This window comes from Chiloscyllium plagiosum, chromosome 36 (assembly GCF_004010195.1).
Source record: "Chiloscyllium plagiosum isolate BGI_BamShark_2017 chromosome 36, ASM401019v2, whole genome shotgun sequence".
NCBI lineage: Eukaryota > Metazoa > Chordata > Chondrichthyes > Orectolobiformes > Hemiscylliidae > Chiloscyllium > Chiloscyllium plagiosum.
The window spans coordinates 36,773,812-36,787,918 of NC_057745.1; the positions used below are offsets into that span (position 1 = coordinate 36,773,812).

Consider the following 14,107-nt stretch of genomic DNA (forward strand, 5'->3'; position numbering starts at 1 on the left):
TCTGTCCAACTGAAAACAGCAGCTTCCACTCGTCCCATCTCGCGTGCACAGGGCCCCGCCCAGCGAACAAAGGACACGCCCCTTCACACCGCCCAGCCCCGCCCACAGTCAGAAGACACGCTCCTGTTGCCCGTCCCGCCTACGAAGAAAAGGCCATGCTCCAAATCGCTCCACCCCCGCCACGCCCACCGTCAGGAAGCTCCTCCTATGTTTATTACCCGGATGTACAGAGCGCTCGTCACGGGATAGTGATTTCCGGTTGGAGTCCTGTTTAAAGGTGAGGGGGGAAAGTGTGTATTTGTCTTTGTGGAAATAGGGATGGTAGGGTCCGTTCTTGTTTTTGCGTTGTATGAGTTCTGTTTGCCAAGTACTTGGGGTTTCGTGGGCGGTGTTTGTTGGGGAGGTGGCAATTCAGAAGAATTCAGCGTGCGGGAGTTGCTGCCAGGTGTGACTGAAAGCCCCTTTATAAACAGAATCGCGATGTCCTTTCACCTTAATTAATGAAGGAGTTTGAAACTGAATGATGTAGATAAAAGGATTGAGGTAGATCAGCTTCATACCTTTTGCAATTGTCAAATTTGAGGCTGCTTCTCAGGATGATAGTGAGGGCTTGGCGATTCGTGAGGACTGCAGAAAGTGGGTCGGTAAAGTAGAGAGCTGGAGAAACTGCTTGACCTACTGCACTATCAGTGGATTAGGGGAGTCGATGTTTCGGGCCAGAACCTCTTATCCGGACTGGCTCTAAAGTGGGTGAGTAAACTGCCCATGGCACTATGCGAAGAAATTGTTCATGAGGTGTAAATAGGCATTTATTGGAAGTAGTAGCTAATGTTGTCAGACACAGTTCTCCTATTTTGTGAAAAGTAGCCCAGCTGGCTATGTTGCTCAGCAATTGTTATAGATGAAGGTTTGTTCTAATTTGTGGGTTGCTACTACTAGGGAAAGATCTGTACTGTTGGGACAGCCTCCACCTGAACCACCTGTGACAGGTGCTTTTCTGAACTGTACAACCAGTGATTTTAAACTAGTTGTCAAATTTATGCTAAATCAAACAGTCAATAGAAATGTGAAAGATATTTTTTGTCATGTTTACCTAAGTACAGTGAAAAGCTTTGTGCAGTACAGGCTGGTCATGGGGTGAAATAATTGGCATACAGGTGATGTTGTCAAGGGTGTGTACTAGGCAAAATCAGCCATATTTAAAGTTAGAGAATCCATCTGTTACTCTAATAATGGCTGGGATGAAGGTGTTCCTAATCCTGTTGGTGTGTATGTTGAAGCTTCTCTTGCCAGATGGAAGAGGTTGTAGGAGGTGTGATGAATAATTTGTGATAAGCTAAAGGAAGGGATGCAGTATAAATCTAAGGCAAGTGAACAGAAGATAGTATTTGTGAAAATAGAATCCATTTATAACACTATCTGCATGTGCCATTCAAAATGGAAAATTGTAGGGTACTGATATTTAAGGACAGGCCATAAGAAAAGGTGAAGGGGTGTCTCTTTTTTTTTGCTTTAACTGTTATTAGTTAATAGAGGGATAACTGAAATTGTGAAAACATTTTGGGTAAAGATGAGAAATGACATCTGAGTCACTTATGCATCTGGTTAATAGGCCTCTAAATATAACTCCAGCAGGAAGCTGGAAGAGCACAGCAAGCCAGGCAGCATTAGAAGGTGAAGTCTGTTTTGGGGGTAACCATTCAAGTTTCTGGTATCTGCAGGTTTTTGTCCCAAAATAATGCACCAAGGTGGAAACGATTCTGACCTTGTCATGAATTCATTTGGTATTTGGAGTTTAGAAAAGCCAGGTGCTCAAGATAGTATACATAATTTTTTGAAATATTTTTGGGGCATTTTCTTAGCATATTCTGATGGTATTCAGTGAATCAACAAAACCTGTATCTGATTTGTTCAATACAATTATTATACTTTTTTAATAGTGCTGGATAGTTGCATATGCAATATGATTTGTTTTAATTTTGCTTAACTTGGGCGATGAATGGGTTTTTTACAAGTCAACCATATTGCTGTGTCTGGAGTTTCCCAAAATCACTTCATGGTCACCATTACACTCTGAATTGTAGTTTTCTTTTTAAATTATTAAATTCAAATTTGTCCACTCTCCATGGCAGGATTTAAACCCAGATCCCTAGAACACTACCTGGGTCTCTGGATTAATAGTTGAGCAATAATCCCACGAGGCCATCAATCCCCTCAATTGATAGATTAGGTTGAAGGATAGGTGACTACAAATGAGTTTCTAGTGTGGTGTTAGGAGCAAGGTGCTGACAGATTTGGCTGACTGGCAGAAGGCAGTAAGGATAAAAGGATCTTTGTCAGGATGGCAACTAGTGGTGTTTTGTAGAGGTCAGTGCCCATAACTGTTCATGTTATACACTAATGTATATAGATGAAGGAACTGAGGGCATTATTGCTAAGTTTGCAAAATGACATGAAGGTATTTGGTATGCTTTCCTTCTTGGGCAAAGTATAGACGTTAGGTTGTCATGTTGTGGCTGTACAGGATATTGGTTAGGCCACTTGGAATATTATTGTGTGCAGGTCTGGTCTCCCTCCTATCAGAAGAATGTTGTGAAACTGGAAAGGGCTCAAAAGATTTAAAAGGAGGTTGCCAAGGTTGGAGGATTTGAGCTATAGGGAGATGCTGAATAGGTTGGGGCTATTTACTTGGAGTGTCAGGTTGAGGTGTATAAAAATCATGAGTCATGGATTGGGTAAATATCCAAGGTCTTTTCCCTGGGATGGGGGAAGTCTAGAACTCAAAGGCATTGGCCTACAGTGAAAGGGGAAAGATATAAAAGGGACCTAAGGGGCAACTTTTTCCACAGAGGCTGGTCTAATTACAGCATTAAAAGGTATCTGTTTGTGTACGAAGAGGAAGGCTTAGAGGGATATAGGCCAAGTGCTGGAAATGGGACTATTAGGTTAGGATATCTGGTCAGCATGGGCGAGTTGGAAGAAAGGATCTATTTCTGTGCTGTTCATCTGACTCTATGATGCAAAGATGGTGGGACAGGTAATGTTGAGAAAGTGGGAGGTTGTAGAATGAATGAATTAAATAGGAGAAAGTGAGGATTGCAGATGCTGGAGATCAGAGCTGAAAATGTGTTGCTGGAAAAGCGCAGCAGGTCAGGCAGCGTCCAAGGAGCAGGAGAATCGACGTTTCGGGCATGAGCCCTTCCTGAAGAAGGGCTCATGCCCGAAATGTCGATTCTCCTGCTCCTTGGATGCTACCTGACCTGCTGTGCTCTTCCAGCAACACATTTTCAGGAATGAATTAAATAGGTTTGTAGTGTGGGCAATGAAGTCAGCAAATGGAATACAATATGCAAGTTATGTGCGGTTATGCACTTTGGTAGGCAGAATAAAGATGGAGACTATTTTCTAAACCAGGAAAGGTTTTGGAAATCTGAAGCATGATGGGAATTGGGAGTCCTAGATCAGCTTAACTTGTAGATTATTTTGGCATTTAGGGACACAAATGCAATGTCAGTATTCATTTGAAGTGGGTTAGGAATAAAAGCCTCAGCAGTTTCTGGTCGGTCCACATTTGGAGCACTGACCAGTTTTGGGCTCTGAATCTGAGGATATGCAGCTGTTGGGGGTGTGGTGGCATGGAGAATGTATTTCAGGTGGGCACGGTGGCTCAGTGGTCAGCACCAGTGACCTGAGTTTGATTCCTGCTCAGGTGACTGTCCATGTGGAGTTTGCATAATCTCTCCATGTCTGTGGCTTTTGTTCAGGTGCTCCTGTTTTCTCCCACAATCCAAAGATGTGCAAGTCTGGTGAATTGGCCATGTTAAATTGTCCCATGGTGTTAGGTGCATTAGTCAGGGATGTGTAGGGGAGGGCAATGGGTCTGGGTGGGTGTTCGGAGGATCTGTGTGGACCTGCTGGGCCAAAGGGCCTGTTTCTGTGCTATAGGTAATCTAATCTAACATTTTCACTTGGAGAGAATAGGACCTGAGGGCATAGCCTCAGTGAAGGGGAGGAGGAATTACATCAAAGTGTCATGAACCTGTGGAATTCATTGCTGTAAAAAGCCATGTATTTAAGACAGAAGTAGATTGATTTCTTGATTGGTAAGGGAATGAAGGATCTTGGGAAAAGGCAGGAAAATGGGGTTGAGAATCAAATCAGCCATGATTGAGTGGGGGAAACCGACTCGACTGGCCAAATGGACTAATTCTACTCCTGTATCTTGTTTTCTGGTTAATCGCAATATGGACATTTTTCCATTCTTCAGTATCTATTTCAAAATTGCAATAATCCTCAAAAAAATAGATATTGCTGGAAAAATAGAGGTTTGGCAAGACCTATGGAGGGAAAATGAAATTAAGTTCCTGGTTCAGTGACCATTCTTCAACATGCTGAATATGGATCTTCAATCATGTCTTCATTCACACCAAATGAATGTTGTCTCCTATTGTTGATATAGCACTCAAAGGTTATTACTGACAAATTCCAATCTTGGCATTTCTTCCTTATTTTTACTAAGTAAGGTGCCAAAATAATCTCAGCAAGTGCCAGTTTGCCACTTTAGTATCCCTCTGATCCTTCTATCTTCCCAAAGTTAAAAGGTAACATTTCCCCTTTTTCACAAGAAAAATTATAAACCCTCTTGCGTATGAGCCTATGGGAGAATTCAATACAAAGTATCATGAAAATGGCAAGTTTTATGTTTCTACCATCTTGCAGTGATGTAAGCTTCAAAACACAGTACTTTTCATTACTTGAATGTTTTGTTCACTAGAATATGCATTATATTTGGGGATTTGTCATAATTGTTTTAAATGCTAATATTTTAAAACTGGCCCTATTTCAGTGCCAGCCAATTTAGCTGTTCAGTTTGACTTTGCTGTTCCTCTATTTCAATTTCTAAGTTGCTGTATTTTGTTTGAGTTCCTACATTGATCACTTTGTAAGATGGCAGGTGCAAAATGACACCCAATTCATTCCTACTGATCTTTCAATCCAATGTGCTTAATGTGGGCGGCACGGTGGCAGTGGTTAGCACTGCTGCCTCAGTGCCAGAGACTCTGGTTCAATTCCCGACTCAGGTGACTGACTGTGTGGAGTTTGCACATTCTCCGTGTCTGTGTGGGTTTCCTCCGGGTGCTCCGGTTTCCTCCTACAGTCAGATGTGCGGGTCAGGTGAATTGGCCATGCTAAATTGCCTGTTGTGTTGGGTTAAAGGGGTAAATGTAGGGGTATGGGTGGGTTGCGCTTCGGCGGGTCCGTGTGGACTTGTTGGGCCGAAGGGCCTGTTTCCACACTAAGTAATCTAATGTCCCTGAAACCTGACTTCAAATTTTGAGTTCAAGTCCATGCATGACAGTGTTTTGAAATGTACTGCTCCCACCCTTAAAAGAAAAGCATCCATGTGTGTTATAAAGATGCCTGACTGCTGTTGTGTATGGTGATAATCAAATATGAAATAGGTGGATCAGTGGCAGATGGTATTTAATGCTGATAAGTGTAAGGTGATGCAGAACTTAGTGAATAGCAGGGAACTGGGAAGCTTAGAGGACCAGAGGGATCTTGGGGTAATTATTCACAGATCTAAGTCTGCAGAGCATATGAATAAGATAGTTAAGGCTTATGGGTCACTTGCTTTCATTAGTCCTGGCATGGAGTGTAAGAGCAAGGTTGTAATGGAGCTATAGAGTTGGTCAGGCTGCAACTGGAGTACTTTGTGCAGTTCTGGTCACCTCACTACAGGAAGGATGCAAATAGTATTAGAGGTGGTTCACTGGGATGGAAGAATTGAGCTCAAAGGGGAGATTACATAGGCTTGGATTGTCGTCTTTAGAGTAGAGAAGACTGGGGGTGGGGACGTGGGCAAGTGATTGAAGTGTGTAGGATTGGGGTATATAAACAGGGTGAACAGAGCAGCAGTTCCATTACATAGGCTTGGATTGTCGTCTTTAGAGTAGAGAAGACTGGGGGTGAAACGTGGGCAAGTGATTGAAGTGTGTAGGATTGGGGTATATAAACAGGGTGAACAGAGCAGCAGTTCCCCTTGGTTGACTGGTGAATCATGAAAGGGCATTTAGGGTAAGGGGCATGAGTTTCAGATGGGATTTGGGGGAAGAAAATCACTCTCAGCAGTGGTAGGTATCTGGAATGCACTGCCTGGGAAGGTAATTGAGGCTGGCAACCTTACAACCTTTTTTTAAAAAAAAAAAATCTGTACTTCAAATATCAACATTAAAGGATGTTAATCATAATATTCAAGTCCAGGAAATTGGGATTAGTGCACTTTTACTGGTAGTTATGATGGGCCTTCTGTGCTGTATGGCAGCTCTGTTTTAATATTACATCTTACTAAGAATTTGACTGGGACAACACTACTATTATAGGACAAGCCAAACAGAACAGCCAGGGAATTCCTAGAGGGATGGCACTCATCCACAGATTCAATCAATAAGCACATCGACCTGGACCCAATATACTGACCACTGCAGTGGACAGCTGGAAGTGGCAGATTCAAACCACTACAAATGCCAGAGGAAAGATCACAGAAGCGCTTCACAGGAGGCTCCCAAGCACTAAGGATGTCACCTAGACAAGGGACGAAACGTCTGCAACACAAATTCCCAGCTCAGCGAACAGAACCACAACAACAAGCACCCGAGCTACAAATCTTCACGCAAACTTTGGTCACTAATCTGTCTTGTATCTTGGTTCCCTCAGTTTTCTTCAAAACCATGTATCACCAGCCTGGCTTTAGCCTTGAGTCCCATCAAATGATTCCTTTTCCTTGCATTTCCACCTGTGATAAGACTTGTCCTCTGTGAAACCTTTGTCATCGGCATGGTGGCTCAGTGGTTAGCACTGCTGCCTCAGCGCCAGACCCCAGGTTCAATTCCCACCTCGGGCAACTGTCTGTGTGGAGTTTGCACATTCTCCCCATGTCTGCGTGGGTTTCCTCAGGACTGTGGGAGGAAACCTGAGAACCCAAAGATGTACAGGTTAGGTGAATTGGCCATGCTAAATTGTCCATAGTGTTAGGTGTAGGGGAATGGGTCTGGGTGGGTTGCTCGTCGGAAGGTCGGTGTGGACTTGTTGGGCCGAAGGGCCTGTTTCCACACTGTAGGGAATCTAATCTAATCTGAAATTCTCTTTGTAGTTCTTGTTGTTTAGCATTCTTATTAACTTCAAGAGTTTGTTCATGGCTACTAAGACTTCCTGATCATATGGGCTTCTGTTTCTAGTGGTTTTCCTGGTTTGTGCTATAATAAATGTACGAGTTAAACTACATCCTCTTGCCCTCTATACTTTGACCACACACATAGAACATAAAACATAGAAGAATACAGCGCAGTACAGGCTCTTTGGCCCTCTGTTGCGCCGATCCAAGCCCACCTAACCTATACTAACCCACTATCCTCCATATACCTATCCAATGCCCACTTAAATGCCCATAAAGAGGGAGAGTCCACCACTGCTACTGGCAGGGCATTCCATGAACTTACGACTCGCTGAGTGAAGAACCTACCCCTAACATCTGTCCTATACCTACCCCCACTTAATTTAAAGCTATGCCCCCTTGTAATACCTGACTCCATACACGGGAAAAGGTTCACACTGTCAACCCTATCTAACCCCCTAATCATCTTGTACACCTCAATCAAGTCACCCCTAAACCTTCTTTTCTCTAATGAAAACAGCCCCAAGTGTCTCAGCCTTTGATAGTCTCAAACATGCATTTGATAGGATTTCTTTCACAGTTTGTGATCACTTTCTAGGGGTACTTTTAATCCCAGATCCACCATTTGAGCTTATGTTTTCTCATTCCATCTTAGCTTTTTATGTCATGCCTCCTGGTCCTCCTCTTTTATGTGGATAAATTACACACTTCGGCAGCAAAAGGCAGAATATTATCCGAATGGCAGTGAATTGAGAGCGAGGAGTGTGCAGTGAGACTTGTGTGTTCTTGGACACTAATCTTTGAAGGTAAGCATGCAACTGCAGCAGGCTGTAAAGGCAAATGGTATGTTGTATAGGATGTGTTCAGGTACAAGATCAGGGATGTCATTCCGCCATTTGATTAGATTAGATTACTGTGTGGAAACAGGCCCTTCGGCCCAACAAGTCCACACCGACCCGCTGAAGCACAGCCCACCCAGACCCATTCCCCTACATTTACCCCTTCTACTAACACTACAGGCAATTTAGCATGGCCAATTCATCTAACCTGCACATTTTGGACTGTGGGAGGAAACTGGAGCACTCGGAGGAAACCCACGGAGAGAATATGCAAACTCCAGACAGGCGGCCACCTGAGGTGGGAATTGAATCTGGGTCTCTGGCGCTGTGAGGCAGCAGTGCTAACCACTGTGCCACCGTGCTGCCCTAAGTGAGACCGCATCTGGAATATTGTGTTCGGTCTTGGTGTCCTTAAGGGCTGCAGTGAAGGTTTACGAGACTGATTGATTCCAGGGATGGCGAGCTTGATTTAATTTATTGTCATATGTCCCTAAGTATAGCGCAAAGCTTGTTTTGTGAGCAGTACAAGCAGATCACAACAAACAAGGACATACAGATCATAGGGTGCTCAGAGTGAAGCATACAAGGTTGTGTGCACAAAGGTGCACAAAAGCAAGATCAAAATTAGATTTGAAATTAGAGGTCTATTCAGCTGTTTAATAAGAGCAGGGAAGAAGTTACTCTTAAACCTGTCTATGTTCAAGCTTCTGTGTCTTCTGCTTGACAGTCTTAAGGAGGGTATTACTGGGGTGGGAAGGGTCTTTGATATTAGCAGCCTTTCCATTGCAAGAAGTAGTATTACTGGAGTTCATGACTGGGAGGTTGCCTTCTGTGATGGTCTGGATTGTGCACAGAACTTGCTGTAGTTTCTTGCGGTCCTGAGCAGAGCATTTGCTATAGCTAAGCTGTTATGCACTCAAATGGTGCTTTCTATGGTGCATCTGTAAATGTTGGTGAGGGTTCTTATGGACATGCAGAATTTCCTAAGCCTCCTGAGGAAGAAGAGCTGCCTTGATCATCACACCTGTGTGAGGTCCAGGATAGGTTGGTTTTCATCACTCCTATGAACTTGACGCTCTTGACCCTCTCCACTAGTATAGGCAGAGGCGTGTTCCCCTCCATTCTTTCGTCTTGTTCTTTTGTTTTGCTGACATTGAGACAATGATTGTTATCATTGAATGCTTGGTGTCATGCTGCAATCTCCTTCCTGTATTCTGACTCATCATTGCTTAATATCGAGGCCTACAACAATGATGTCAGCAAGCTTGTAGATAGTGCTCATATGGAATTTGGATACATGATTTTTTTGGTGTACAGGGAGTACAATGAGGCACTGAATATGGATCCTTTTGGGATGCAAGTGTCTAGGATTATTGTGGAGGACGTGCTGTTGTTAGGCTTCACTGATTTATGATCTGTGGGTCAGGAAGCTCAGGATCCAGTTGCAGAGGGTGGAGCTGTGTCTGTGGTCTGAGTTGAAGGCAGAGCTGTAGTCGATTAGTAGGAGCCTGACGCGCATATCCTTGTTATCGAGATGTTTCAAGAATGACTGTACAGCTAGGGAAATGGTGTAAACTGTAGTCCTGTTTCACTGGTAGGCAAATCACAGGATCGAGGCAGGCTTGGAGGCTAGAGTTGATGGCCATGACTAACATCTCAATGCATTTCATTTATGGAGGTCAGAGCCATGGGATGGTAGTCGTTGAGGCACTTGCATGTGTTTGATGTATGAGGAGAAGTTGAATTGATGGTTGTATTTGCTTGAGTTCAGAAGAATTCTAAATGCTAGTGTGCAGACATACCAAGTAATATTGTGAAGGGATTGGATCTAAAAAATAGGGGCCCTCTGTTGAGACCAGACCAGTAATACTGCATTCAGTATTTTTTTTATTAAGAAAGGATGTATACATGTTAGAGGCAATTAAGAGGAGGTTTACCAGTTTAATACTGGAAATGAGGATTATCTCATAATTTGATTGGGTAGCTTTGTATTCAGTGGATTTTAGCATAAGTCAACCTGGTTAAATGCAATGTGATTTTGGAAGGTTGAATTTGAATGTTGATTACAGGGTTTAAAGACAGGATTCGTGGTACTGTGAAGAAACAGGATCTTGAGGGCCACATACATAGATCCCTCAAAGTTGCCACCCAAGTTGATAGGGTTGTTAAGGTTTGACTTTTTGGCTTTCATTAACAGGGGGATTAGGCTTAAGAGCTGAGGTTTTGCTGCAGCTTATAAAATCCTGGTTAGACCACTCTAGACCACTCTTGGAATGTTGTCTAGTTTTGGTTGCCTCATTATGGGAAGGATGCTGATGCTTTAGTGTGCACAGAGGGGATTTACCAGTATGCTGCCTGGATTGGAGGGCTTGTCTTATGAAAAGGTGCTGAGTGAGCTTGGGCTTTTCACACTGGAGAGAAGGAAGAGGTGACTTGATAGAGGTGTACAAGAGGCATAAATAGAGTAGATAGCTAGAGACTTTTCCCCAGAGTAGAAATGGCTGTCATGAGGGGTCATAATTTTAGTGATTGGAAGGTTTAGGAGAGATGGTAGAGGTAGGTTCTTTATGCGGAGTGGTGGGTGTGTGGAATGCATGGCCAGTGGTGGTGGTAGCATCAGAAATTAGGGACATTTAAGCAATTGTTGATCAAGCACATGGATGAGTAAATTGAGGGGTGTATAGGTTAGGTTGATCTTAGATTAAGATAAATGCTTAGCACAACATTGTGGGCTGAAGGGTCTGTACTGTGTTGTACTGTTTTATGTAAGCGATAACTTAATTAAAGCACGCAAGATCATAAGTGGTCTTGACATGGTAGATGTGGAGAGGGCACCCAGGCATGGTGGGAATGAAAGGAATAGCTAGAACTACTTTTGGTGGCTGAAAATGGGCTCCTATATTGAGAAAGCCAGCTCGTGTGAATCCTGTGTGAATAATGAAGGCACTGCTACTGCCTGTTGCCCATGCGAATGCCACTGGATTCACATTGATTTCACTGGACCCAGTAGGTAGATGGATGTTTTTAGTGGTCGTGGATGCACACTCCAAGTAGCAAGTCAGTATCAGCGGAAGCAACAATAGACCAATTGGATGAAATATTTGCCAGGTTTGGGAACCCCGAACAAATCCTGAGTAACAATGGCCCACCATTTTTGACACGCATTTTGAGAAGTACCAGAAAGATCACTGAGTTAGATGTGTGATGGTCTATCACCCTGTGATAAATGGCCATGCAGAGAGATTTGTACAAACCTTGAAGTAGGTGTTAAAAGCTTCACAAGGGGAGGGTTTGCTAGAATGATTAAAATTCCTCCGCCTCCACAGGAGCACCCCACACGTGACAACGCAATGCGTACAAGGGTCCTTTAATGTTCAACAGCTAGCTGAGAATGTTTGACTTCCTGTGGTCAGAGACCAGAGAAGTAGTGGAGTGAAATCTAGAAGGACAGATGGTAAGAGTATTTCAAAGAAGAAAGACTGTGTTGGTCTGGAATTGTATGTGTTGGGGGAAAATGGATCCCAGCCCTAGAGGTGATGGCTCAAACAGGATCATTGTCATATATGGTTCACGAGTGATGAACTAGTCTGGAGGAGACACGTGGATCAGCTGTTTATTGCACCTCACCAATGCAGGGGACGTTGCTCAGAATACTGAGCCAGTCCAGATAAGACAGTGATGTCGAATGAGGAAATAGCTAGGGCTTTAACAGATATCTTTGCAGCATCCTTGAACACTGAGGTCCCAGAGGACTGGAGAATTACTAATGTTGTCCCCTTATTTAAGAAGGGTAGCAGGGATACTCCAGATTATTATAGACCAGTGATCCTGACGTCAGTGGTAGGGAAGCTGCTAGAGAAGATACTGAGTGATAGGATCTATTCCCATTGGGAAGAAAATGGGCTTATCTGGAATGGGCAGCATGTTTTTGTGTGGGGAAGGTCATGTTTTACAAACCTAATCAAATTCTTTTGAGGAGATGACAAACTTGATTGGTGGAAAGGGATGTAGATATCATATACATGGACTTTAATAAGGTGTTTAATAAGGTTCCCTATGGTAGGCTGATTAAGAAGGGTGAAGTTGCATGGGGTCCAGGATGTTCTAGCTAAATGGGTAGATAGCCAGGAACGATAGTGTCATTAAGATGTATCTAGACAGGTACCTGAATGGGCAGGGAGCAAAGGGATTCAGATATTTAGAAAATAGGTGGCAGATTTAGATCGAGAATCTGGTTTGGCGCAGGCTTGGAGAGCTGAAGGGCTTGTTCCTATGCTGTAATTTTCTTTGTTCTTTGGGATGTGTCTCCAAGCCAGGGTTGGCCATACCTAAGGAGGAGACAACTGCAGTATCACAAGGTAACAACAGCCAGTTAGAGAGGGTCATATCTGAGTTACAGGAGCTTCTGGAAACTCGAGACTAGATGAGAAAAGGTTGAGACAAGGAGACAGATTTCTTGGAATTGCCATCCCTGACCGACTGTCAATGTAGACTACGGCATGGATGTTTTTTATGTTTAACTGTATATAATTGTTGATATGTATAGTGATATACTGTTAAGGAAGTATTGAGATAAAAAGGGAGGAGGGCTATGTATGCAGTTAGATGTGTACTGCTCCTTTGAGAGCACGTCAAACGACCCAGAGACAAGAGCAGCGCTGGTGGGATGGGGTGGGTTGGGGCAGCCTGAAACTGACTGTGGAGTTGAGAGAATGCATGATAATGTATTCCCTGTTTACCCTGCATCTACCTCGTGTACTATTTCTGATTCGAGTGACCCACAAATAATAATAGAGATAAAGGGGAACCGCTGACTACTGTATGTAGATTTCCTGAAGGTATTTAATGATGTGAGAAACTATTGCAGATAATAAAAGCTGCTGGTGTGCAGGGTTGCATTTGCCAGGATAGAAGATTGACTGGCTAACAGGAGGCAGAGTAAGCTTAGAGGTCTTTTCAGATTGGCAAGGTCTAACACAACGACTGAGGAAAAGTGACAGAAATCAGTGTTGAGATACCAACTGTTTACAATTTGCATAAATGACTTGACTGGAAGGGATGCTTGTGGAATTTGTTGCTGATACAAAGGTAAAGTAAGTTGTGAAGAGGGCACAGGGAGGTTTTACAGAAATATGTTGATAGTTTGAGTGGGCAGAGATGTAGCAAATGGAGTAGCTTGACTGACTTATCAATACTTTTTGTTTGTAAATTCCTCCCATAAATACCACATCAAGGAGAAAACCAATTTTTTTTGTGAATTGCCTTGAGTGCAAGATGAAAATAGTAGTCCTTGAAGTTCTTGACTACTTGGTATTGTGTTATTAAGAATTCAGTCTATTACTGCAGGTTTTACTAAGTTGATGGAAATATTTATATAGAAACTTTCAGGTTTCCATCAACTTCAGTTGAAACCAGGATTTCAGGAAATAGTTTGCAACATCTGGCAGAAACAAAAACAGAACTTGTTGAAGAAACTCAGCAGCTCTGGCACCATTCATACCATTTGTTTTGAGCTTGGTGTACCTTCATCAAAACTGAAAGCTGGCAGAAGGTAGTACTTATGTTGATGGTATGGTGGAGTGAGTGAATAGAGTAGAAGGAGACAGGGCCCAGAGAGAATAAAAGGATAGACAAACAGATCACTGATAAGAGATGAATAGGTGTAATGCTGGTAAGAAGTTAAATGTTTAAAAATGGATTGGCTGTGCTGGGAGCAACCCATGTAAGATAGGTCCTAGGTGTGTGTGAGAATGTTGTCTTACAGGCTGTAAGATACTTCAGTAGAAGATGTGTTACTCCTTCAGCTTGCTTGGAGTTCTGCTGGAGCAATGCAGCAGCCTGAGACATGTTTGCACAGGAACATGGTATGTTGAAGTGGCAACTATGAACTGAGATCCATATTTTTAGGCTGAGATCATACAGGTATGAAAAGTGGTCACCCAGCCGATGTTTCATCTCCCCAGTGTATAGGAAGCCACATTGCTGTATTTGCTACTCAATCAAGATTTTTTTATTCACTTGTAGAATGGGGGTATCACTGGCATTTATTGTCCATCCCTCATTGTACTTGAAGGAGGTACTAAGCTGCCTTTTT

General features: G+C 43.1%; 1 protein-coding gene across 8 annotated transcripts in view; it reads left to right on the forward strand.

The window, feature by feature from the left end:
- The first annotated feature begins 203 nt into the window (after positions 1-203).
- Positions 204-14,107, forward strand: part of spg21 (SPG21 abhydrolase domain containing, maspardin) — a 169,812-nt gene continuing 155,908 nt past the window's right edge. For 2 of the 8 annotated variants that reach the window (XM_043677692.1, XM_043677700.1), the window contains exon 1: positions 205-277. The gene's annotated coding sequence lies outside the window, so the exon portion shown is untranslated. The other 6 variants (XM_043677694.1, XM_043677698.1, XM_043677701.1 and 3 more) reach the window with 5 other exon arrangements.